This window comes from Cetorhinus maximus, chromosome 5 (assembly GCF_964194155.1).
Source record: "Cetorhinus maximus chromosome 5, sCetMax3.hap1.1, whole genome shotgun sequence".
Classification (NCBI taxonomy): domain Eukaryota; kingdom Metazoa; phylum Chordata; class Chondrichthyes; order Lamniformes; family Cetorhinidae; genus Cetorhinus; species Cetorhinus maximus.
The window spans coordinates 139,250,378-139,276,861 of record NC_135883.1 but is presented as its reverse complement, the minus strand read 5'-3'; the positions used below and the strand labels follow the sequence as shown (position 1 = coordinate 139,276,861).

At 42.9% G+C, this 26,484-nt stretch overlaps 1 pseudogene; it reads left to right on the top strand.

Moving 5' to 3' along the window:
* Window positions 1-19,670, top strand: part of LOC144681137 (polycomb protein SCMH1-like) — a 76,773-nt pseudogene extending 57,103 nt beyond the window's left edge.
* The last annotated feature ends 6,814 nt before the right edge of the window (window positions 19,671-26,484 follow it).

Genomic DNA, 26,484 nt, shown 5'->3' with positions numbered 1-26,484 from the left:
AGGCCTCCATTTTCTCATTAAAACATTACCCTTAAGGTAATAACATTCTAGAATACATTTTGCCTCTGTTTCTGAGTAAGCTGCATGATATAACTGTTTTATTTGCGAATCCTTTTTCTATAACTCCACTAACAGCCTTGAGTTAAATACCTCAGCTGTTTTCCACTTACTCTTTAAATTTACCTTCCACAATGGAATAGGTTTAGCATCCCCATGAACCCCACTTATTATAACCTGTTCCTGCAATACTCCCTCTGAACAACAAATGTCACTATCCTATGACATTAAGGATTGACTGGCCCCTGTGTCTTTTAAAATTTTGACATCTTTACCTACTCCACCCTGTACACCTGAAAAGACTTTCCCTTCACACACAAAGTCTTTAAACATTTCTGCAACCTGCTCCTCAGAATCCTTTTGGGTGAATTGTGAACATGTTCTCACTTCTTTACCTACCACTGATTCTTCCTGTCTTACCTGTACACAAACCACTGGTTTTACCTGTGCCTGAACCTCAGGACCCACAGTACTTTTACTTCTAGAACTTTTCTGCAGCCCTATAATTCCAACAGATTCTCCCTATAGTTTCCAATATACAGATTTCGTGTGTCCAACTTGATTACAATGAAATAAAACAGAGCACTGAAGAAGGGTCATAAGACATGAAACGTTAACTCTGTTTCTCTCTCCACAGATGCTGTCAGACCTGCTGCATTTTTCCAGAATTTTCTGTTTCTGTTTCAGACTTTCAGCATCCACAGTATTTTTTCTTTATTACAATGAAAACACTTCAATTTTCCAGTGCCATTTCTACCCTCAGCACCTTCTTTTTATTCTGAGAAAAAACTTTCTGTGAATTTCCACCTACTCCTTCTCTTCCCCGACTACCCACCTTCCTTTCACCTTTCCACTTTCTATCCTTTTCTGATTTAAACAGGTGACGAAAGAAAGGTTTAGCTCTATGAACCAACTCATAATCATTAGCTATCTATGCTGCTTGTCTTACCGTTTCAACCCTCTGTTCCTCCACATGAGTTCTCACTACCGAAGGAATTGAATCTTGAAATTCTTCCAAAAGAATTACCTTTCTAAGAGCTGCATATGTCATCTCTATCTTTAATGCCTGTATCCACCAGTCAAAATTATTTTGTTTTACCCTTTCAAACTCAATATAAGTTTGCCCAGATGTTTTCTCATATTCCTAAATTCCTGCCTGTGTGCCTCAGGAACCTACTCACATGCACTCAAAATAGCATTTTTTTAAAACCACATCATAGTTCACCAAAATTCCTTCTGACAGTGAAGCATTAGCCTCATGTGCTCTACCACCAACCTGGATTGTAAGAACAATGTCCAGTTTTCCTGTGGCCATTTCACCTGTTTAGGTATCTTCTCAAATGAAATTTAGAACGCTTCAACATCTCTTTCCTCCAACTTTGGAAGTGACAAATTTAAACGTTTCACCACTCAGTTCTGATCTGGAAATAAGTCCTTCCTCACCTAATGGCATCTCTTTTTTAACTGCCAGCATTGTAAACTGGAATTCTCTCTCTTTTTCTTCCTTTTCTAACCTCACATTTCTAATTCCCTTTCTTGTTTTCTTTCTCTCTCCTGCCTTTCTGCCTATTCCCTTTGAAATGCTCTTCCTTTTTCTTTTTCTTTTCCTGCTGCCTGTAGCTCAATTTTTTTCATTTCCTTTGCTTGTTCAAGTTCGAGCTTCTTCATTTGTAACTGAAGTCTCACTACCTCCAGCTCTGACTCACTAGTGTCAGGTATCACTCCCAACTTTAAATGCTGTGCTATACCTCCAGTTATATCTGATTTCCTTACCCCTGCAGGTAACCCCCATTGTAACTTATCCGCCATTTCCATTAACTTAACTTTAGTTACCTTTTGTAAACCAGCCAAAGTTATAACTTCAACTCCCAGGCAAGTCTTAGTTATTGCCAAAGCCATATTGCAGTCTCACCACTTAAACAAAGCCCTCACACCATCTCCTGAATTCAAAGTGCTTCTCGTACTCGTAACCTTAAGATTCACCAACTCCGACCCAAACAAGGAATTTCAAATATATTTTGTGAAGAGTCCCCAACTTTGTTTTGGCACAGCCAATGGTAAATGCCAATCTGCCCAAATCCCAGAGGGAAACTTGAAGGAGCTGCCACAACTATTTTGCAATTTGTACTTATTGCAAGATGCGGGCTTTGAATTCAGTAAAAAGGCCACCAAATCTTATAGGTTTCTTACGAAACTAAATTAAACCTTTATTAATAGAAGAAATGATTTTAAGCACATACATAGATCTACAAATTACTATTATGATAACTTCTAAATCCCCAAATTAATCTAACACCAGTTGCACTTGCATTAAGGCAACAGTAAAACACATAGATTTTAAAAGACCCAGGCAAAGTAACACAATATCCTAAACAGTCAAATTCAAAGTGAGTTTTCTTAACTTCAGTTCTTTGTAGACAGCAGCTTGAGGCTTAGATGCTGGAGGCTTTTTCACACTTGTTAGATCTTAGAATGCCTGCCCTTATATACAGCCTTCTCTCCTTTAAACATATTTTCCCCTTTGAATGCAAATTCCCATTGTTTCACTATGTCTTTGGACTTTACCTCTCTACTAATAAAAAAATCTATCATAGTACCAATTTTACCAGCTGAAGAAGAGGTACACTCTCCAATCCCACAATGACCACAGAGGCCAGTCGAAGAGGGGAAGCTATACTTTCCGATCCCAAAATGACCACAGAGACTCAGGCTTCCTTTTAACCGGTTTTATTCAAGCATATGCAAGGGAGCCGCAATCATTCCTAAGAATGAAGACTCAGCTCCCAGACTGATTACATTTCATTACTTTTATACTTTTTCTTATTTAAATACTTTTGAGCGCATTTGAATACATCCAATCGGTAACCGACACACCGGTCCCATGCTAACTCTATCCTATTGAGTACATAAACAGGTGATTTTTCTAACCAATTATTCTAAAGGATGCACACATAATTATATTATCCAATCAAGATTAAAACACGTACACAAAGACCTTGGTTCCCACAACTCAAGACTGTTTGTTTTTCATCAAAGCCCCCTCTTTGTCCATTGTTCATTTTCCCATATCTAAGCTAAAACCATCTGCCCTTTCCCTATCTGAGAGAGGAGTACACTTAACCTAATTTATGTCATACATTTGTCTCCAGTCTGACTCTCAAGGCTGTGCAACGTTCATCTGGTGATATTCAATTCTTAATATGTTTAGCAGCCATGTTTGCCTGGAGATTTTAGGGGTTTTTCAGTAAATTCTTACTGTATTCTCTTTTAGCATTGTTAATTTCCCCCCTAACAGTCCCCCCTTTTGGCCCTTGGCAAAGCCCAAGCTGGCCTCACCATAAGTTGAGAATTCCTCTTCTGGTCTTTCGGGTGGCCAGTCATTCAGACCGCCAGAGGAATCCTAAACCACCTGGTTGTATAACACAACTTTCCCTTCCCTTGTCTTCTCCCTCAGAGTATGCATAGGTCAGGGAACTGATGCGCACCTTTGGTTTGTTACTGTCTGTGCCTGGAGAGTTCCTTTCCAGGTTTTACGTTGGTAGCAGCAGAGTCCGATAGCCCACAAGAGCATAATTCCTATGGCTATCATCATACCCATTCTAACAATCTCCCACCAATTCATCAATCTTCCGCCTGTAGCATAGAAAGTAGCTGATTGGGCTACCTCCTGGCCGATTGGGTGGCCATGTCCACTTGCACATGCCCCCTTGTGATTTGCTCTCTAGAAGCTTCTACATATGATTGAGCTATCCTTGTTGCTTCCTGCATGGCTAGGCGTGCTATTCTGACAGGAGTTTGATCAGTGAACAATGTGTCATCCCACCAAAGGCTTAACAAGTACCCTGTGGTTCTGCCTGGCAAATGGAAGTCTCCTATAGTAAATGGATCGGTCATCTGTAGGCAAAAACTTGAGCTGGTAGCACAAAGTAAGTCCCATGAAGGAACTCAGCCTCGCTGGTCATGAAGCACCATTGAGTTGAGGACACCTGAATTGCCTTAAATGCTTCCTGAATTGGCAATGTGGTAAATATGACTTTGCTGGTGTTTGTAAATACCTCCAGCGTTTGACATGAGCACACAATGTAATTTCTTGACTCTGAACAACAGTCTCTAGTACTCATCAGTACCATGTCTTTTACATAGGAAATATATCCACGTAGCCCTACGCGGAATACCATCCCCCCCCTTATCTACTCCTAGGGACTCAAACCTATAGCTGTTCAGAAAAGCCCCGTTTGGATGATGTTCTTGGGGAATGGCCATAATAAATTTTATAACTCCATCCTCTCCTCCACCTTGGGGTTGTGTAATCACCAATCCTGTTGCTCCTTGTGTAAATTTATGAGGTTTAATTGGTAAACTGACTCGAACATGTGTTCGGGAATTGTTCCGAACCTGATATCTTCAATGTCGGATTTTACCCCATCAATTAGATCTCATGCTAGCATATCACATGTCCTCTCTGTGGCTTGTGATTCGGTTGTGTCTATTATCCCGTCTGCAGTCTGCCTAAGGATCCGTAGCAGACCTTCTCCTTGTAGCTCCCTGGCTGTCGGGGCATATCCTGTCCCGTGCGCACTGTAGTGCAACCCTCGGGCAGTCTCAGTGGCCACCCAGGGAGCATAATCATTTAAGCCATAGATCTGACCGGAATTAACTGTGGAACTGGCACTCCCAAATAGCCCTCCGATGTCTCCTAGTATACTTTTTTTTAACCTAACCTGTGCTTTTGCTCTAATCCCCGGGATGATTCGAAATTTATAGTCTTTTAACTACCCTCTTCAGTTGGCATCTAGCCCATTTCTGGTGGCTGTGACAAGTAGTATGTAACTCCGACAGGAGTCCCGAGATATTGTATGTTACTTCCATGACGACCATAGTTACATCATGTAGTAGTGGTTTCGACTTTTCTATCCTGACTATCCCATCTGTTGGGGGGACTTAATACACCTGGACATTGAGTGGGTCTTTGATATCCACACATCGTATATCATAACAACCATGCCTATTACATATTTACATGTTTCTTGACAATACTGTCCCTCAAGACCTGGTACCAAACAAAGGGAGGTAGGTCTGTCCATCTGGCGGTCACATTAATCTCTTGATACATCCAAATGCTTGTTGATGAAAACTGGTAGGGGGTGCGCATACGTTCTACATCCCCCATACCACCAACCCAGTCCAGTTCTATTGTCATAAATCCCATTTATCGTTACCCCACCACTCGTGTCTATGTTATGCTTAGTGAGATGTTACTGGGTATTTCCCACTGGGGTGCATCCTCAAAAGTGCATTCGTCAGTTCATCATTGTCCTTACCCTTGAGTAAGTACCACCATCCCGTGAAGTTCCCGTTGTTACACTCGAGTGGTGTCAATTGAACTGGCTGCCATGGTGCTGTTAAATGTAATGTACTCTTACAACTCTTTGTGTGATCACACATGGGGGTCCTGTTCCCAATTGTTCGTTTGATGTGTCCGTGTAGTGACTTGATCCGTAATCCAGGTGTTGGGCTTTCTTATCCATTCCCCACTTCCTCCTTGGGGAAGTAGTACGTACTGTCCAGGGTGAAGGCATGTGTCATTGTTGACTTTGACCGTTGGTGCTTCCCATGCCAACGCTGACATGCCCATTGCCAGGATCACGGACCTGTGGAAACATTAACATTGGCTCCTGTTGTCCGGGTTACCACTTGGTGATTCATCATATATCTTTAACTGTGTGTAATGCCTCCATTTATTTCTCATTTTCATATCAACAAGTGCGCACGTATCACCTGTCATAAATATCTCATATGGTCAATGCCACCTGGGCCAAACTCTGTTCGCTCAGGGCTAACCTTGGCCATCACCTTATTCCACACTTGGGGGGTCCGTTGTTGCTCTTTGGATTTGCCTGTTTCCATATCCTTAGTCATCTGTCAGTCCCTAACTTCCTCTCTCAACTCATAATTGCTTACTTAATTCCCTTACATAGTCCCGTATTTTTCCTTTCAGTGGCCCCACATCCCCTCCTCCTACTATAATGCCTTCAGGTAATTGCATGGCCCTTCCTGTCATCGATTCAATGGGGTGAACCCGGTGGTCCCATTTGGTGTAGCCCTAAGGCACATCAGAATGCTGGGCAATACGGTGCCCAGCTGTTCCCTGTCTGCTGAATTGCTTTGGCTATAGATGTTTTTAAAGTTCGGTTCATCCTTTCCACCGCCCCTGAACTCTGGGGGTGGTAAGGAATATGCAATATCTGTTTAATCTCCATAAGTTTACACATTTCTTTAATGACTATCCCTGTGAAATGAGTTCCCTGATCTGAATCCATCTGGGTAGGCACCCCCACTCCTTCCAGTTTACTATCTCCTGCTGCTATCTCATGTCGGACCTCAATTCCTTAAGCTGTCTATACAACTCTACAATGCATCTTCTTATCCTATCTTTCAATGGCTCACTATCCCCACTTCCAGTGGCAGTTATCTCTGGGAGCCGCTTAACTCTGCCTGTCATCAGGGTGTTAATCCCGTGGTCTTACTCTTTGTAGCTCGCATGCACATTAATATAGTCAGTAATGCATCTATTTAGCCTTTTCCCAGCTTTGCCTTTACCTGTATCCATCTTGTGGTAAATTGTTAAGTATTATTTCTCCTTACCCTTCAATTGCCCCAACTACAGATTCCAAATATTTTTACCTCTATGGTTTTTTTTTCCTCACCACGATCATCCTAAGATTCTCTTGAGGTCAGTTTCTCCATTGTCTTGATCATTTAAAATGTTTCCTTACTCTTTAGGCTGTATTAACTATTCCATGTCAACAGGGATCTCTGTCTCTAGATCTTTGCTTATCTCCCCCTGTGCAGTTCTAATGTCTCAGTTGATGGCCAGATTATCAAATTCAGTTCCCTTAAAGCAGGTTGTACATTATGGTGTCTTCTTTCCCTAACTCTTTCTCCTACCCTTAATCCTTTCCTCATACCATTTTACACATGCAATAGCTACCATCTTATCTTATTCAAGTTGTCTGGAGAGACTTTACAGTCCAATAAAGTATTCTCATAAGTTTTAAAACAGAAATCAGGCATCGGCATGTTTTGCTTCCTTACTTGTCTTCTCAAACAACATCTTATTGTCTCAAAAGTAACCCACTAAATTATGTCTGACTCTTTTTTAGCATTATCCCAGATTCATTAACTCAGCCAAAAATTGGATTTCTGCCAAACTTTGTCAAGATCTTGAGCTTAACTTCACATTTTGGGAACAGACTTACAAATACAAAAGCTTGCAGCATTTGAATTAGTGCCAATTGTTGTCAAAAACCCTTTAAAATGAAAATTCCCTTTTGAGAACTTTATCAAGAACCAACCCTCAAATTTGTAAACTTTGTAAGAACTGTAATTTACACTATCAAAATTAAAACAACCTCTTTTTCATGTGTAATGATTTGTATCCAGATTAGAAGTCCCATATGTTTATAGACACATTCTTTATCTTTGGATAACTTCCACGTTATTCAAAAGTAACCTGTTAAATTACACTGCACTTTACATCTCAAGATTGTCCCAAATTCAAATTACAGTGCTTTTGGAATGCAGATTTCCTTTAATATTTAATTCATCTCTTCAAAAGAAACCCCTGTTTATCCATTTGAACCATCTAGACCGTGTGTTTATGTCTTCTGGTTTTCCTAGAATCCTTTTGAATTTCAGGTAATTTGTTTTTCCCTCAGAATTTTAGAATACCAACTCGTATGTAATCAATCCCAATCAGCTTGGAAGCTGGTGATGAGGGTTATTCCCTACTAGTCTGCAAGGGGGTGGTACAAGGGTTGGTTCATCGCAAACAAAGGCAAACCCTGTTTTATCTTTACAATACCTTCAAATTGCGATTTTTGCCAGAAATCTCAACTCAAACCTTATACTCAAAACTTTGGAATGTTTGAGTATACTTGTCCTTTAATCTAATATGGGGCTTTCGATTCTAAAGTGCTGAACTACACACACAAATGACAATTTAGAGAAGAAAACACATTAAAGCTCACATACAAATGCTTCCTTGCACGCAAACAAACACATATATAAAGGTATGTATTTATATTCCTATAATATTGAACTTAACTCTAAACGAAACTTCAAGTAGCAGTGGGGGGAATAAAGGGATCTTGGAGGCTCCACCTATCAAACTGACTGAAGTTCACATTTTCTCTGCTGCTGCCTGTCGCTGCTCATTAACCCCCTAGGGGTACCTCCTTTCTCTCTCTCTCTCTCTCTTTCTCTTCAGCACAAACAACTCTTTTAACTTAGATCAATTCATTTCTTTAAGTTACAAAAAAATTCAGTAGGGGACCTTTCGGGTCCCAATCGTCCTTCCAGTAGGGTATCCCCTTATCTCCATTCTCTGTTGGTGGCCTCTGGGGGAAATTGATATGCCACTGCGACTGGCGCAACTCGTCCAAGATATTTTTGTACTAGTTTCGTTTGTTGCAGATACGGACTCAAAATGAGTACTGTAGCTTTGTCGGTTTTATCACTTGTCTGAGCTTTACACCACTCCTTAGAGCGTAGTGGTGAATCGCTCGGCTGCCAACCTTGTTGTTTTAATCTGCTGATCAGCTTTTATGCTTCCTGGCAAGGTGAAGGGATATGGTTCCTTCACCTCCCCATTCTGCAACGAACTCGAGTTCAATTTTCTCAGTCATACTCATATTCACACATTAAACAGGACCCACAGTTCCCCCAAGACACTCCGTCTCCCGAGTCTCAATTGCCCCAACTATCCACCTGAGTCCCCCTGGCCGAAACGTTCGGATCCACCCTATTAGACCTCCGTCCTAGCCTGACGCGAACAACCGGAGAGTATGTTTCAAAATGAAAATACTCACCAGATCATTGTTCCGCCTTCACGGAGGTCCACGCGAATCCTGCCGACTACGCCAATTGAAGAGGAGGTGCACGCTCCGATCCCACAGTGACCACAGAGACTCAGGCTTCCTTTTAACCGGTTTTATTCCAGCATATGCAAGGGAGCCACAATCATTCCTAAGAATGAAGACTCAGCTCCCTGACTGATTACATTTCATTACTTTTGTACTTTCTCTTATCATAATACATTTGAGTACATTTGAATACATCCAATTGGTAACTGACACACCGGTCCCATGCTAACTCTATCCTATTGAGTACATAAACGGGTGATGATGATGAGGTCCTTGAAGGTGAGGATGACAGCGATGAGACCATCGTACTGGCCAGATGAGGCAGGCGTGCTCAGGAGGCCCTCATAGCTGCAATTATTCTAAAGAATGCACACATAATTATGTTATCCAACCAAAATTAAAACACGTATACAAAGGCCTTGGTTCCCACAACCCAAGACTGTTTGTGTTTCATCAAAGCCCCCTCTTTGTCTATTGTTCATTTTCCCATATCTAAGTTAAAACCATCTGCCCCTTCCCTGTCTGAGAGAGTACACTTAACCTAATTTATGTCATACTTTTGTCTCCAGTCTGACTCTCAAGGCTGTGCAATGTTCATCTGGTGATTTTCAACTCTTAATATGTTTATCAGCCATGTCTGCCTGGACATTTTAGGGGTTTTTCAGCAAATTCTTACTGTATTCACCCCCACTTTTGAATTCAAGCTAGTCTGGTTTATTTAAAAATACAAAAATTCCCTTTACATCTTACATTCTAAAACTTCCCCCATGTTTACCAACTTAACATTTCAAACCTAACTTATCTTCTGATACATCAAAGCCTTCAGACTAGCTGCCTTTAATTCAATTAAGCCCCACACACACAAACACATACACACACACACACACACACACAGACCCCACTATTACTCTATATTACAATAAAATCCAATAACATTATGAAAATTATTATATCTCCCTGACACTGTGCGCTCCACAACCTGGTGGTACAACACAGGTAGGACCTGGCTGAGGAGGAGATGAAAGAGTTGCACGTCTTTTCCTATGAGGAGGACGTCGAACTGGATAACGATGATGAGGTCCTTGAAGGTGAGGATGATAGCGATGAGAACATCACACTGGCCAGATGAGGCAGGCGTGCTCAGGAGGCCCTCTTAGCTGCAAGATTTGTGGAGGATGAAAACAAGATGCAGTGAGGACAGTCGTGACATCCTCACCTTGCATCTGTGAATATTTGACACTTGTGTGGCTGAAGGCAGCGTACATACCTTCAGTGCTCAGGCTCATGTCATGGAGATGCAGCGGAGGCCCTAATAATTGCTGGATTCCAGGAGAATGATGATGACATGCAGTGAGGACACTCACAGATCTTCACATTGCCTCTGTGATTGTCTGACTCCTGTCTGGCTGAGGGCAGCTCGCTCGTGCTCTGTGATCAGGGTCATATCGTAGAGACGCAGCCATGAACCTTTAAATGCATCTGATCCTTTGTCAAATTTCAGCACCTGACCCCTTCAGGAGCACAGTGTCACCGGTCACAGATGCTGAAGAGATGGGGGCCAGCCCCATCTCAAAGGTGCTGCGAGCACACAGAGAGAATGAGAGAACTCTGTGACATCTGCCCACTACATTCTGGCAACAATGACAAGCTCCATCGAGGTGCAGGCATCACTGATGTGTCAAGTGACTGTGAAGCCAGGCAATCACTAGGTCTGAAGGTTACACACTGCACAGGGAAGAGGCCCTGGACTGAGACACCTGCCTTTATTTGTGCAGGGACCAAGGTTTCACATCTGAATGACATGAACACTGCTTATCAGAATAAGGAGCCGTAGGCAGGGAGACACTCTTGGGAGTTTATTTACAACAGTCAACATTAAGTACAAGTGGTTAACATCTGTGCCCAGGCTGTGCAACTACATCTTCTTAACCTTCCTAACCCTGCTGCTACGTCTTGGTGCTCTAGCAGAAGTGGAGGCAGCCTGCTGATTGCTATGCCCTGTCTGCGATGACCTTGGCAGGCGTGCGGTGGAGGGCTGAGACCTGGAGGGCCCTGGCTTGATTTCGGGGCCCTGCTGTGGCCATCTGCATCCTCCTCGGTCTGCTGAGCTGGAGCTGCTGAGGTCACAGGAAGAGGCTATTTGGGTCGGACGGACATTCCCAGAGTCAACTTGGCAGATGGCTCCACGGTGTCAGGCTGCTGGTCCTCCTCCAAATAGGTAGCAACACCCCTGACTGACTCCTTGAGGAGAAGGGAAAGCTGAAGTGAGCTTGAGGTGCCCCACACCCCTCTCACCTTGTCACTGTTGGAGACCGACTGTGGCGTCAGTGATGGAGTTCATCTCACGCAGCAGTGCAGGACCAATGTCATAGACCAAGGTCTCCATGGCAACTGCCATCCTACCAGTGTTGACCTCGGTGCAATGGCATGCTGGTGCTATCACCCCAGCCTGGAGGTAGACAGACTCCTCTATTATGCCTTGCAATCTGAGAAATGCAGCAGACATCCCTTCCTGATGTTCCCGAGCTTTCCCTTGCAGCTCCAGCAACTGAAATATGACCGAGTCCAGAAGCTCCTCATCTGACTCGGACTCAGCAGCTTTCTGGCCTCCAGATTTCCTCCAAGTGTCAGAAACCTAGGAAGTCCTTGCCTCTGCCTGCTGTGGATCAGACACCCTCCACCAGCACAGAGGCACACACCTTGGTGGAACCTAGTTCTAGAGTAACCTTGGGGTCACAATCTGATGAGCAGTTCTTCTTCTGAGGTGTCTTCAGGGCTTGAGATGAGGACCTGGCTCATGGACCCCCTCAGCTGCTTCCCAGGTGCCTCTGCGATAGCAAGGAGAGATAATCAGTGCATTGCAGGGGACTGCAGAACAGCGGAACTGACTCACAGCATGGTTGTCTAATGGATGTCACAATGCCGGATCCTCACTTGGTTGAGCACTGCCGACCTCATCGCCAGCACAGGAACGGTCCAGATTGTCGCCGGTCAGCTGGATGGCTCTCTTTTCAAAGTCTGTGAGGACGTTGATGCCGGGCATTCCTCTGCCAGTCTGCGAGCTCTCCCTTTTGATGTCTGCCAATTTGTCCTGCATGAATGGAGATGGAGAGAGTGTAAGCAGGGCGCTTGCCCGGCCGAATGATAAGTATGTCTGGCATGTGTGGGTGGTGAGTGGTGCCATGGACGGGCAGGTGAAGGTGTGTGTGAGAGAGTGAATGGTGACTGGCGGTGAATGATATCCCTGTGGATGTGTGATGGGTTTGTGAGTGTGTGAGTTGAGAGTGATGAGAAGAGTGACTTACCCTGGCGGAATGGAGGAGACCATTCATCCTCTTTCGGCACTGGGTGGCTGTCCTCTTTTGCAGGGCATTGGTGCTGACACCGCTGCCACCACCTCCCAAGCTGGATTGGTGACCTCGCTTACTGGTCTTTGCCCAGAGCGGGGGTAGACAACTTCACGGTGGGCCTTCACTGCACCCACTAGACACCCAAGGGAGACATCGCTATATTTGGGGGCAGCATATTTCCTCCCTTTGGCAGCCATGACTTTCCAGCAACTTTTGAAAGGGCTAGCTCTCTGCAGGGGTGCCCTTTGAATATGGCACCCGGATTATTGAAGGCCTGAGGTGATGGCAGGGTGGGCGAATCAGAAGCTGCCCTGCCAGCGATCCGGAGTGTTTCCCGTGCATGCATTATTAATGAGGCCGGATGCGCGGGAATGGGACGATATAGTGCGGAAGCTTGCCATGGCGGCCGGTGGGTAAAATGACTTTTATCATGCCCGCTATTGCACTTAGTGCAAATTTGGGACTATTCTGCCTATGTTACAGCACTCTAGGCCTTCATCTTATTTGTGGGAGCTTGCTGTGCACAAATTAGCTGCCACTTTTTTAAACATAACAGCAGTGACTACACTTCAAAAATACTATATTGGTTGTAAAGTGCATTGACACTTCCTGAGATTGTGAAAGGCGTGGCATAAATTCAAATTTGTTCTTTCTAAACAACTCTGGCTTGGTATGGACCCATGTTTGGGATTTACCATATGGGAAGCTCTCAGCCTTGAAAGCTGTCCATTATCATTATTGAATAGTGCAGAACAAATAAGTCATTTGCCTTTAGAAATTCTGGACTCACAAGTATGAAGTTTCAATGTCCTGATGATTGCTGGTGTATTTATGTGTACCTGCATTTATATAGTGCCTTATTATGTCAAATTAAGCTCAGAGCTTGCCACAATGAATCACTTTTGAAACTCTGTGTGGCAAACATGCTGGTCATTTCCTGCCAACAATATTCCACAAACACCCCCGTGGATGATGACACTCCCTTATAATTATCCTCCTGCTGTTGCATTGTGAGTGTGAATGACATATCCATGAAGGGAAAGAATATGTGGAGAGAATGACTAAATAAAACTGCGTGACCTGCTCTTAGCCAAATTCTGGTCTCAAGGCCATCTGAAGCTATACCCCTTCTGCCCTGACCCCCACCCCACCTCCAGTCTGTGCTGTGTAGTCTAACTGAACATGGGTCAGACTTCTACTGTGGAGGCTTGAGGGAGAGAATTGGGTGGGTGGGGGGAGTGAATAAGTGTTCAGGCAGCCTCTAAGCTGCCTGTAAAGCGGAAAGCGGAAAACATTTTCTCTTCACAGACTCTGTAGCCTTAAAAAAGTTCACAGGCAACCCTCCTCACCTTTTGGTGTGCTGGCCTGGAAACAACAGGATTCTCTAGTGCCTGATGTAGCAAAACAAATGGAGGGAAATATATCCATGGGAAATATATCCTGTCTCAGGCTCTAGGATTGAGAAATTGGGAAGAACACAGCAAGGTGAGGACATGGCAGAATAACTATACAAGCAATTTTCCACCCCAGAAATGCCGAGAAATCAGCAGGGAGTGGGTGCAAAATCCATTCTCCTTGTCCAAACAACAAACAGCAAGAAAATAGCGTGATCATGAATTATCCAACAGTTCGCTGTCATAAGTTGCATTTTTCAAAAATTTAAACACCTTGCTGTTGTTACATTATTTACATGTTCTTTTTTAAAAGTGCTGCTTGTTGGTATGAGTGGGTCATGGGGCATGAGGTAGTGTCATTTATTTCTGGTTCTGGTTTGGAATCTCGCTCAGTCTAGCTCCAAATGAGCAATTAACCTTTTGCCATTCCTCCATCTTCTACCCATAACTCTGTACATTCTTCCTTTTCAGATCGCAGTCTATTTTTTTTTGAATGCTTCGATTGAGCCCACCTCCACCACACTCTCTCGGGCAGTGCATTCTCGACTTCTACCCTCTCCACCACCTCTCTTAACAGTTCCATTGCCCACTATCTCTGTGCTGTCGGATGACCCACCCAACATCCAGTCTTGAATAGGCCATAACATTCTCCAAATCCATCATCTTTGGCCCCCACCACAAACTCCATATCCTTGCCACTGATCCCAAGTCCTTCACCACCCATTGCCCCAGGTTCAACTGGGATATTCGTGGCTCCAAGCCAACCCCACAACCAATACTCGATTGATCGCAAAGACTGCCTACAACCGCTTCTGCAGCATTGCCCATTTCCGTCATGCACTAAATCCCACTCATAGATGTGCCCTGTCTTAGCTGACTATTACAGGCTTCCAATCCTCTGACACCATGCTTGTGCTTAAATACCTTCATAGCCTTGCCTATGCCTATGTGAAACCTTCACCAACTCTATAATTCCCTCCCCCACACATCAATCCATTCCTTCTATATGGAATTCCTTCCAACCTTCAACCCACCAATGGTGACCGTGCTTTCAGCTACCTAGGCCCAAGCTCTGGAGTTCTGTCCCTAAGCCCCTCTGCATCACCTTCATCTCTTCCTTTACGACTCTTCTTAAAACCCACCAAGCTTTGGTCACTCCTCCTCATGTCATCTTCTCTGGCTCAGCACCCAATATCAGTCTGATTGCACCACTCAGAATGTTTTTCTACATTAAAGGGGTTATAAGAATGTAAATATGAATATTGTTAATCTGACTTTTCCCTTTACAGATGCCGACGGATCAATGGGCATTTCAGCATTGTCTCTTTTATCACATATTCCCAGCATCCACAATTTTCTTTCCTTTTTCAGAATTAGGTGAAAACTATTGTTATTTTCACAGGGACGTCACAGAGCCAGCAGAGAGTTCATTAAGTTTGAGTGGTATGAATAACCAGAAGATATAAATAGGGGTTCTTAAAAATGTGGCAAGCCACTCAGTTTAGAACATGCTGAGTTATGTAATTTTTGTATGTAGATTTGATACGGGTATTCAAAATCATGAGGGGCCTGGACAGGATAGGGAGACCTTAATTCCACTCGTGAAAGAATAGAGAACAAAGGGCCACAGGTTTAAAGTGACTGGCTAAAGAAGCTAAAGCAATATGAGAAAAAACTTTTCATGCAGTGGCATTTGAATGATGTCTTCAAGAGGAAGAGAAGCTGTGGCCAGATTTGAATAGGTAAGGGTGGGACAATGGAAGAATGATCCACCTGAATTGGACAACAGAGGAAAGGACAGTATGGCCAACTGTATCAAAAATTGCAAAAATGTTAAGGAAGATGAAGAAGCAAAATGCAACAAGGCCGCACGCAGAGAGGACATCACATGTGGCTCTGATTAGGGCTGTTTCACTGCTGTGGCAGGGCAAGAAACTTGATTGGAGATTCAAACATGGAGTTGCAGGAGTTGGGGAGGCAACAGCACATTCAAGAACTCTGTAGAGGAAAGATAGGTTGGAGATGGGATTGTAATTTGCAAGGACAGAGGGTTTTTTTGAAGAACATGGTAATGAAAAGGAGGGGAACAATACCTGAGAGAGGGAAATGTTTGTACAGGGCCAAGAAGTGAAGTTGGATGCCCAACAGTGTAATGGGAATGGGGTTAAGGGAGAAGGAGGTGGGACTCATGAACAAGATGAGGGAGTGGGCATGTGGGGAGATGGGTGAGAAACTAGAAAGTGTTTGGACTTAAGACTAGGACGGGGGAAGCCAGGGAGGAAGTTTGGCTTGGTATGTAAAGGGAAGGGGAAAGCTGCAGATATATCTGAATGGATGGTGCAATTTTAGTGAAAAGAAGACGATGACCTCCTTGCACGTGTTGTTGAAGATGAGGATGGAAGGGGCAAGGGAGAGGAGTTTGAAGAGATGGCTGGTAATGGAGAACAGAAGCCAGGAGTTATTTGTGCTCTCCAGGATGATCATGGATTAGAGGGAGGTTTTAGCAGTTTAACATTTTGGGTGTAGACCCCTAGTCAGAGATGATTGTTGTGGGAAGTAGAAACATTTGCAGAGGCGCAGTAGGGTTGTGTTTTCCTGTGGTTGCGGTGAAATCGAGTTTCTGGGTTAAATAGAACATTTTATTATTCTTTCACGGGGTGTGGGCTTTGCTGCCTGGCCCAGCATTTGTTTTACCTCCCTAATTACCCTTGAGAAGGCGGTAGTGAGTTGTCTTCTTAAACCGCTGCAGTTTCTGTGGTGTAGGTACACCCACAGTGCTGTTAGGGAGGGAGTTCCAGGATTTTGACTCAGCGACAGTGAAGGAATGGCGATATCCTTCCAAGTCAGGATGTTATGTGTCTTGGAGGAGAACTTGCATGTGGTGGTGTTCCCATGCATCTGCTGCCCTCATCCCTCTAGGTGGTAGAGGTTGCGGGCTTGCAATTGGCAATTGTTTTGCAATTGGCTGTACTCTACCTGAACTGGGCGTGTTTAATGCTGATATTGGGAGACAAAAGAGGTAGAAACGTTCCAATCCCCATCACTAAAATCCGTCAGTCTGAGGAAAAGAAAATTAAACCCCAGATTTTTTCTCTAAGTATCAGCCATGTAACTTCGCACTTTTCACCCACACAGGAACCTTTGACTCCTCCTGAGAACCACATCGAAACAGGAATGAAGCTGGAGGCAGTGGACAAAAAAAAAATCCCCATTTCATTTGCCCAGCTACCATAGGGCAGGTGAGAGGAAATGAAATTCTGATAACTTTCGATGGATGGAAAAGCCTTTGATTACTGGTGCTGCTACGATTCTAGAGACGTCTTCCCCATCGGATGGTGTGAGTTGACCGGTGACAACTTGCAGCCGCCGGGTGCCAACGGTAACCTGCTTTGTGAAAGCCAAATGGCTGATTTGTATGTTCAAATGCAGGGTGTAATGTGGATAATGTGAGTTAGTGGGAGTTCCCTTCAATTTTGCAAAGCAAGTGTTGCTGGTAAAATTTGCCACAGTTTTTTGGTCTCTTCCATCCTTTCGGAGTTAGCTTTGTAGCAGTTTAGGAAGGTATGTTACATCATCTAATGGATGGGGCGAGCATTGATGTGCCTGATAGTTTTATTTACTTTTCTTTTTGTACATTCCTTATTTGCTTCTATTTGAAACATTCTGAAGCTGAAATTTGGCATTCTTTTGTTTGTCCTGACGAGTACAAAGACAAAAAGCTTTGGCGACATGTTTCTCTTTTCAGTAATGTTCAAGATCTCCATGATTGTTCCATGTTTTAACATGACCAACAGAATTATAAGTCATTGCTTCTGTTGTGTTGCCTTTGATTTATTATGAAGGTTTGTTTTCCCTATTGAGTTGATTTTATGCACTTATTTAGTTCAAGTATGTGAGAGGTGTATGTGCTGCGCGTATAAACAGAAGCCATCTTAGTGATAGCTTTCAATGTTTGTGCTCCATTTCCAAAAAGTTTTGTACAAGAACCTTTACCAACAGAATATTCACAATATAATCAGCCTTCCATTCAAGTAATTGGACAGGAGGCTCGATGCATCAATAGCTCATTACTAACAGGCAATATTGAAACTTATTTGATAGCAGCTATTAGCTGTTCACATGCTTGAACAAACTAAGTGCATAAAATCAACTCAGTAGGAAAGATGAACATTGAAAGCTGCCACTGAGATGGCTGCTGTTTGTAAACAACATTGAGTAATATGAAGGCACTAAGATAAAAGCAAAATACTGCGGATGCTGGAAATCTGAAACAAAAATAAAAACTGCTGGAAAAACTCAGCAGGTCTGACAGCATCTGTGGAGAGAAAGACAGAGTTAATGTTTCGAATCCGTATGACTCTTCATCAGAAGAGTCTGATTCGGTCGGCTGTTCTGATGAAGAGTCATACGGACTCAAAACGTTAACTCTGTCTTCCTCTCCACAGATGCTGTCAGACCTGCTGAGTTTTTCCAGCAGTTTTTGTCTTTGTTTGAGAATATGAAACCTTTATCTGCTCCTTTTTGAGATAGTTTGCTCTTTCTCTCCCTCTCTTTATTCCCTCCATCATGCTCTCACTCTTGGTAATTTTCCACAGTTTTGATAAAGGTCATTAAACAAGTATGACATCAATGTGAGCATCTTAAATTCAATTGTGGATTATCTTAGATCCCCATAAAAAAAGTTAGGAATATAACTTCAGTGTGCATTTCATTTAAACTCTGAAAACATTCATGTGCAGATTGAGAGACAAGAGTCATATTTTGCTTTGGTCCATAAAAGGGGTTAAATGTTTTCTATTCATAGATTTTAATGGCACACTATCAAAATGGTAGGCACACGTATTATTGCAACATGATCTTGTTATTGTGAATAGTAGCAAACCTGCCAGTCTCAAAGCAGCTACAATAATCAGTATAAGCGCTGCTCGTGGAGCTAATGAGCTACTTAACCTGATTAAACTGATGAAAAGTTTGCTACTGCAGCTGTGGAGTACATAACATTTTGGAGAAGTAGCTTAGTGACACCATCATAAAATTCATTTCATTGAACCAACCTGATGAGGCCCTTGTAGACTGTGCCATAGATTGGTCTGATGGGTGGACTGCGCCTGGAAGAAAGCTGCATTTGATCTTGGGAATGGCTGCTGTGACTTTGTCAGCCAGGCAGGGGGTCTGGAATAGGATTCGCAGAATTACAGAGTCTACAGCACAGAAATAGACTATTTGGCCCAACTGATCTATGCCAGCATTTATACCCCATGTGAACCAGCTCCCACCCCTCTTCAGCTAACTCTATCAGCATATCCTTCTCTTTGGAAAACAGTACCAAGGTAAGACAAAAATATTGTTGTGAAGTAGCAGTACAAACCAAATATGGAGATGAAGTGAAGTATTTGTTATATGGGTTTGCAAAGGAAATCTGTACTCGCACAAGAAATGTGGAGAAAGAAGTAGCACAGAAATTACTACAAGTGAAAATAGCAAGCTAATATGAGTTACTCAACACAAGACTGAATAGCAAAGAGAATGCATTATAGGAAGGAATTTTCAAATTGTTCATTCACCTTCTGAATCTGCATTGCTATTAGGTTTAAATGCTTAATTCACCATTATTAGAAGGCCAAGAAATGGAACAAATAGTGAACTTCCTCAGGTGAAGACGTTAACTGAATGGGAAGTGAGAATTATGTAATTTTTAGGAAGGGACATTGTCAAACACCTGAGCATCTTGGACGATAGTGTAGACTAAGCGGTGAGTATATTCTTTGAATTACACTGTATGTTATATCGACATGTCCAGACATACTGCCCGGTTCTTAATGGTTCATGTAATGACAATACAATACCTAAATGGATAAGCATAATTATGTGCTCATAATGTCCCATCTACTGTTTTCACAGATCAAGGAGAGCAGAGTGACATTCAGTACACAGCTGCAGGGTAACGATCATCAGAGAATCATCCTTCAGAACATTAAGTAAATGGATAGAGGAATTTAGTGACAAATAAACAGTCAAGTGAATGAGGAAGCAGAGGGAGAAGTACATCTTGGTGTGGAAGGTGTGACAGAAAAGTGGACTGTTGAATTAGCAGGGTCAAATTCCTGGAACTCCCTCCCTAACAACACTGTGGGTGTACCTACACCACATGGACTGCAGCGGTTCCAGAAGGCAGCTCACCACCACCTTCTCAAGGTCAATTAGGGATGGGCAATAAATGCTGGCCTAGCCAGCGATGCTCGCATCCCATGAACAATTAAAAAAAAACAGGTACAGAGCAGTAATTCAATTTGCCAACCACCCCTCCTGAGCTACCTAGACATGTAGCCTTAGTGAACCTGCTTTCTAATGGAGAATGTTACAGCACATTGATCGTGTTGAGCAGTTGGTTGTCTCCATGTCAGTGCCTGGTGGCCTGCTTGTAGTTGACGAACTGCAGTCTGTCATTGAGCAGAGAGCAGCAGGGGTGATACTTTCAGTAATATGGACCATAGACACAATATTAGGAACACCTCTTGTGAATGCTTCCATTGTTGCTCTGGGTATTTGGGGTCCAAACTACAAGAAACTGAATAGCCAGCTTCACTTTACTTGAGAATAGAGAACCACAGGGAGAGATTGAGAACTCTCATAGATAGCAAGTGTTTTGTGCTCATGCAGATCAATGAAGATATGTTCTCGATGTAAGGGCTGTACTCATATCAGCAGCAGTTCTATGCCAAGACTTTGCCCTACATCAGTGACCATAGGTGCCACATCCAAAAGCAATGAGTTCCTGCAGACTACAGCAAAAGAAACTCTAAGCACTGAAACAGGTACACCAACACTAGTCAGAACTGCAACTTCCTGGCTTTCTGCTTTCCATGCAGCACAACCTTTCACTAAATAGCCAACCAATCATTGCTTCTCCATCAGCCAGGTAAGCAATTAGGAGTGGGACACATCAAGAACGTTTATGCAGAGAGGTTTAAGAATCATAATGGACAAATTCAAAAAACAAACACATTGAATACACAAGTAATTTGCACTGAAACAATCAATACAATCATTTAATCATTAATATATCTTGCATCTGACATTGTGCACAAAAAAAGCTTGTACACAAATAGAATATATGTAGCTCTAAGGAAGAATGAAACAGACAAAGAAACTACCATGATTCCAATAATCATGGTTTCCCAGAAGAACTGGACGATGAGACCCTCACACTCCAGGGTCACCAGATGCAGTGACTGTTTTACTGCTGATGTCTTTGTGCAGCATCATCATCCTGGTCTTTCATGGTTTGTTGCTGTTTCTCATTCAAGTCCATAGTGAGGTGCCTGTCCACAAGAATTATATGCAGCATACTTTTGTAGTATGGTCGACCTCTTTGACATATTTAAAGCTTCCCACTGTCAAGTTAACATTGCTTTGGCACTCCAGATACTTGCTCCAGCAAGGCCTTGATTCACCAATGTGCCTTATTTCTCTTCTCTGCTGGGGTATGGAGTTGGCAGAGCGGCCATTAGCTATGGTTGAAACACATAACCAGTAATAAGCCGGCTTTTCAAAGAGTTGTGCCACATTTGAAAGCATCATGGATACTTTCTGCGATAAATGCATCCATGTGTATTAATATTCATAACTGAGTGTTGTTTTGCTTATTCCCCCCTCCCCCATTAAATAATGCATGAGTTTGCTTTTGATTGGCTTTTAACAAACGCTTGATAGTTTTTAACATGCCAGGCATTTTCTGATGAAAGTAAGAGAGAGTAGTGGTACAATTAAAAAATTTATTACTGCTTTCCACTAATTTTGTTGTTTTGTTTCTGGCACATCCATGCTTTTTGTAGAAGTTAACACAGATGAAAATGTGGTCCAACATATATGTAACTCCTGCCTACTCTTAGTTTACAGCATAAAGGCAGGCGCCTCTACTTACTACATTAATGCAAACCCATGTTCCTGCATAACAGTTATATAATTAAAGAACAAAGCTGTTTAGAAAGCTCTTAGCAAGTTTTTATGCTTCAGTTCTTTGACGTCCGATCTGGCACTGTGCAGAAGGCTGTAGCAGCTGAATGCTGGTTAGAAAAGAGCTGCTTAGATATGTTGATCTACTTATTAAACCCATGGGGGAGAAATATATTTTTAAAGACTCCTTCCTGTAAAATTGTTGGAACAGGCCATCAAATAAGAACATAAAATGACATAAACATAACATACATTATTTACTGTGATGCTACATATTAATTTTTATAAAGACCCACGCTTCAGGCAGTTAAAAATAACATGTGAACCTTGCAATAATTCCATAATGCCAGACGGTTTGAAAAAATTGCTCTCAGAGATCGCATTGAAAGTATTTGTACAAAGAATAATTATTAAAGCTATAGGCTTGTATCTCGATCACCATCCTGCTCCCTCCACCCCCAAAACAATTCCTTACAATTTGCCTCAGAATTGTTTACTGGTCGATTTTTCTACATGTAGGTTGATGTAGTTGTTAAAGTTGTTCATGCATTAAAGTTTCACTTCCCACTAATGAATCTGAAATATTGAACATGTTGTAAATACCAATGGGTTTTTGGCTGCCCATCAAGCCCTCGGATTGGTTGATTGGTCACTTTTCAAGGTCTTCTGAAGCTTGGTGTTATTCTGTGCAGCTTCAAACCATGCTTTGCATGTTGGTTCTCACAATGAGCTAAAGATAAGACCCAGTGAGGGAGGAAACTAGAACTCTCATTTTAGCCCTTTATCAGGTCTAGACAGCACCTGATCCATTTGCCAATCCAATCTACATTACTTTTGTCTTGTCTGCAATGAAAGTAGACAAAAATCGTGGTTAATTATACATAGTATACAAGACCCCTACAGCTCAGATTAGCTTTGAGATGCATGAATCTGATGACTACATTATTCTCTATTATTTTGAATGCCAGCTAACATACCCTGACAGTTTTAAGAGAGATTTAAAGAACCAGGACTCTCCTACAGGGCCTGTTGATTCATTTTCTTTCTTCTTGAGTTATTCAGTTCAAACAGTTCATTAAGTTGGACAAAAAAGCACAGAGAATACATTGTAATAAATCAGGATGTCTGTCAGCAATTATGTACAAGGTGACAGTTAAATCAAACGGTACAGATGACACCATAAACTAAGAGAACCAATTGCATAGGTCCCAAAAGAAAAAAAAACAATAGATTAGAGATATAATTTAAAAAACACCATTGTGTATTGCTGAAAGCTGGTGCATTCTCCATGGCAATGCCTCCACCTATCAGAGCCCAATTGCCAACCAATCAGCACTCTCTTTTCATACAGTATAAATATGCTGTTCCCCCCGACATTGGTATTTTCTTGCGAATTGTCCTGTTGAATGCAAGATGAAAAGCTTTGACAAAAATGTCTCTTTTTTTCAGCAATACTTAAGTCCTGTACTACCAAACGACTATTTAAACACCATTGCCTGGAATTTCCGTGGCGCCATAATCGGAAAGTTGCGCAGAAATTTACAACCCTTGTTACTCCCATTTTGCCGACAGCAATTTACCCCTGCCAATTCCTGCTAATCTTATTAATATACAACAGAGGTCAAAAATTCCCATAATCAAGCAAAAAGTAGCATTAACAATCATGGGCCTGTGGACAGTGCAGAACGAACTGTATGTTCCTTCCTTAAGAACGAAAATGAATGTTTGAAGTCATCTAAACATTTATTGACATTAGGTATAACAATGATAAGCAACGGTGGTAGATTTTCAAATTATAATGTTACTCACAATGATGCCATAAAAATATGTTCAAAGAGAAAGAAAATACAGTGCGGGTCTCAGTAAGCATTGCCACTGCATAATGACAGCATAAAACGGTTTGCTTGATCTGTTGTTCAAACGTTTGAGATACTTGGCCTTTCCAGGATAATTTGAGAAAGACTGAACACTTTTTGCCTATCACACAATTGAAGAACATTGTGTATAAATTTCAGTGCCGGTTGCGCACTGAAAGGCTGTGCGTCCCAAATCAAATCGAATCAAATAACATATTCCTCCAGCTGTTCATAATAAGCAGAGTGCAGGCAGTACTCAACTAGCTCGCACTTGCAAACTCCAAGACAAAACGACTACTGTTACATGTGATTCTGTGATTGGGCAGCACTTTCTGAACAATCCTGACAGTGCTCATGGCTACACCAACAACCAATTTAAGATAATCAGTCAAGTTCGTAAAATGGCTCATTTACACTTGCTAGAAATGACAGACATTCATATGCAGGGACCTGTTCTTTGCAAACTGAAGGAATATGTCCAAGTCTTGCACTATTGATGATTAACCTGGAAGCATGGCAAGCCTGTAGTTCCCCATTGCTTTCTCCAGGATAATGCCGCAGCCAATCAGAGTTGGCTTGTCAATGAATCAGCACCCTTTTCTCCTATAGTATAAATTATTGTGATTAGTTGAAATTTGGCATTCTTGCATTTGTCCTGATGAACGCAAAATGAAAAGCTTCAGCAATATGTCTCTCTTTTCAGCAATATTCAAGATCTCTAGACTCCTTTGCTCTTCTGATCCCTTCAGCTTCTTGTTTTCTAATATGTGATTGGTGTTTCTATTTTTTTCTGCCAATGTGCATCACCCCACATTTCACAGGTAAATTTTTATAATGAGTTAGTTCACAGAATCACAGAATCTCACAGTGCAGAAGAGGCCCTTCGGCCAATCGAGTCTGCACCAACACGTGAAAAACACCTGACCTACCTACCTAATCCCATTTACCAGCACTTAGGTCCTCTTAAACCCAATCATTGGCCAGAATTTTATGCCCCCCCACAGGAGTGGGCTAGCAGGTGGGGAGAGGTATAAAATTAGTAGCCATAGTGGGGGCACATACCCATTGCCTTCCTGCCTCTGCTGGCATTTTACCAGCAGTGGGGTAGATGTCAGGTGGCATCTGCTCTTGAGCCAACTGAGGCCCTTAAGTTACCAATCAATGGCCACATAAGGGCCTCCTCTCGCCACAACTAGTATTTTAGCAGCAACAGGGTGTTGACATGCCACTTGGTGAGGCCGCCAGCTAAACCCTGGTGGCCTGGTTGCAGGCTGGGAGGAGTGTTTGCTCCTGTTAAGAGAGCCCCCCCCCCACCACAACGGTTATCTCCCCCCCTGCTTGTTCCCCACCCTGGACATCCAATCGTGGCTCCCTCGTCAAGGCCTGCCTGACTGGCCCTGGTGAAACCGCCCCACTTGCCAAGGAATCTGGCCTCCAGTGACAGTCCTCGTGGGGGACTGACTGCAGTCCCAGCAGTGGCCACCGTTCCTGATGGTGCTGCTTGGACTGGAGAGCTGCCAGTCATTAAAATTCCAGCCATTAATACAAATTATGAATAATAGTGCTCCCAGCACTGGTCCTGTGGAACACCAGTTTCTATCTTCCAAAATCCTGAAAAACTACACTTCACCCCATTCTCTGCTTTCTAATTTTAGCCAATTTGCTATCCAATTCGGTTATTTGTCTCCTGCCTACACATATCACAGAATCACAGAATCTCACAGTGCAGAAGAGGCCCTTCGGCACATCGAGTCTGCACCGACATGTGAGAAACACCTGACCTACCTACCTAATCCCATTTACCAGCACTTGGCCCATAGCCTTGAATGTTATGATGTGTCAAGTGCTCATCCAGATACTTTCTAAAGGATGTGAGGCAACCCGCCTCCACCACCCTCCCAGGCAGTGCATTCCAGACCGTCACCACCATCTGGGTAAAAAAGCTTTTCCTCACACCCCCCCTAAACCTCCTGCTCCTCACCTTGAACTTATGTCCCCTTGTGACTGACCCTTCAACTAAGGGGAACAGCTGCTCCCTATCCACCCTGTCCATGCCCCTCATAATCTTGTACACCTCGATCAGGTTGCCCCTCAGTCTTCTCTGCTCCAACGAAAACAACACAATTCTATCCAACCTCTCTTCATAACTTAAATGTTTCATCCCAGGCAATATCCTGGTGAATCTCCTCTGCACCCCCTCCAGTGCAATCACATCCTTCCTATAATGTGGTGACCAGAACTGCACACAGTACTCCAGCTGTGGCCTCACTAAGGTTCTATACAACTCCAACATGACCTCCCTACTTTTGTAATCTATGCCTTGATTGATAAAGGCAAGTGCCCCATATGCCTTTTTCACTACCCCACTAACATGCCCCTCTGCCTTCAGAGATCTATGGACACACACGCCAAGGTCCCTTTGTTCCTCAGAACTTCCTAGTGTCATGCCGTTCATTGAATACTTCCTTGTCAAGTTACTCCTTCCAAAGTGTATCACCTCACACTTTTCAGGGTTAAATTCCATCTGCCACTTATCTGCCCATTTGACCATCCCGTCTATATCTTCCTGTAGCCCAAGACATTCAACCTCACTGTTAACCACCTGGCCAATCTTTGTGTCATCCGCAAACTTACTAATCCTACCCCCCACATAGTCATCTATGTCATTTATATAAATGACAAATAATAGGGGACCGAGCACAGATCCCTGTGGTACGCCACTGGACACTGGCTTCCAGTCACTAAAGTATCCTTCTGTCATCACCCTCTGCCTCCTACAACTAATCCAATTTTGAATCCACCTTATCAAATTACCCTGTATCCCATGTGCATTTGCCTTCTTTATAAGTCTCCCATGTGAGACCTTGTCAAAGGCTTTGCTGAAATCCATATAAACTACATCAACTGTACTACCCTCATCTACATACCTGGTCACCTCCTCAAAAAA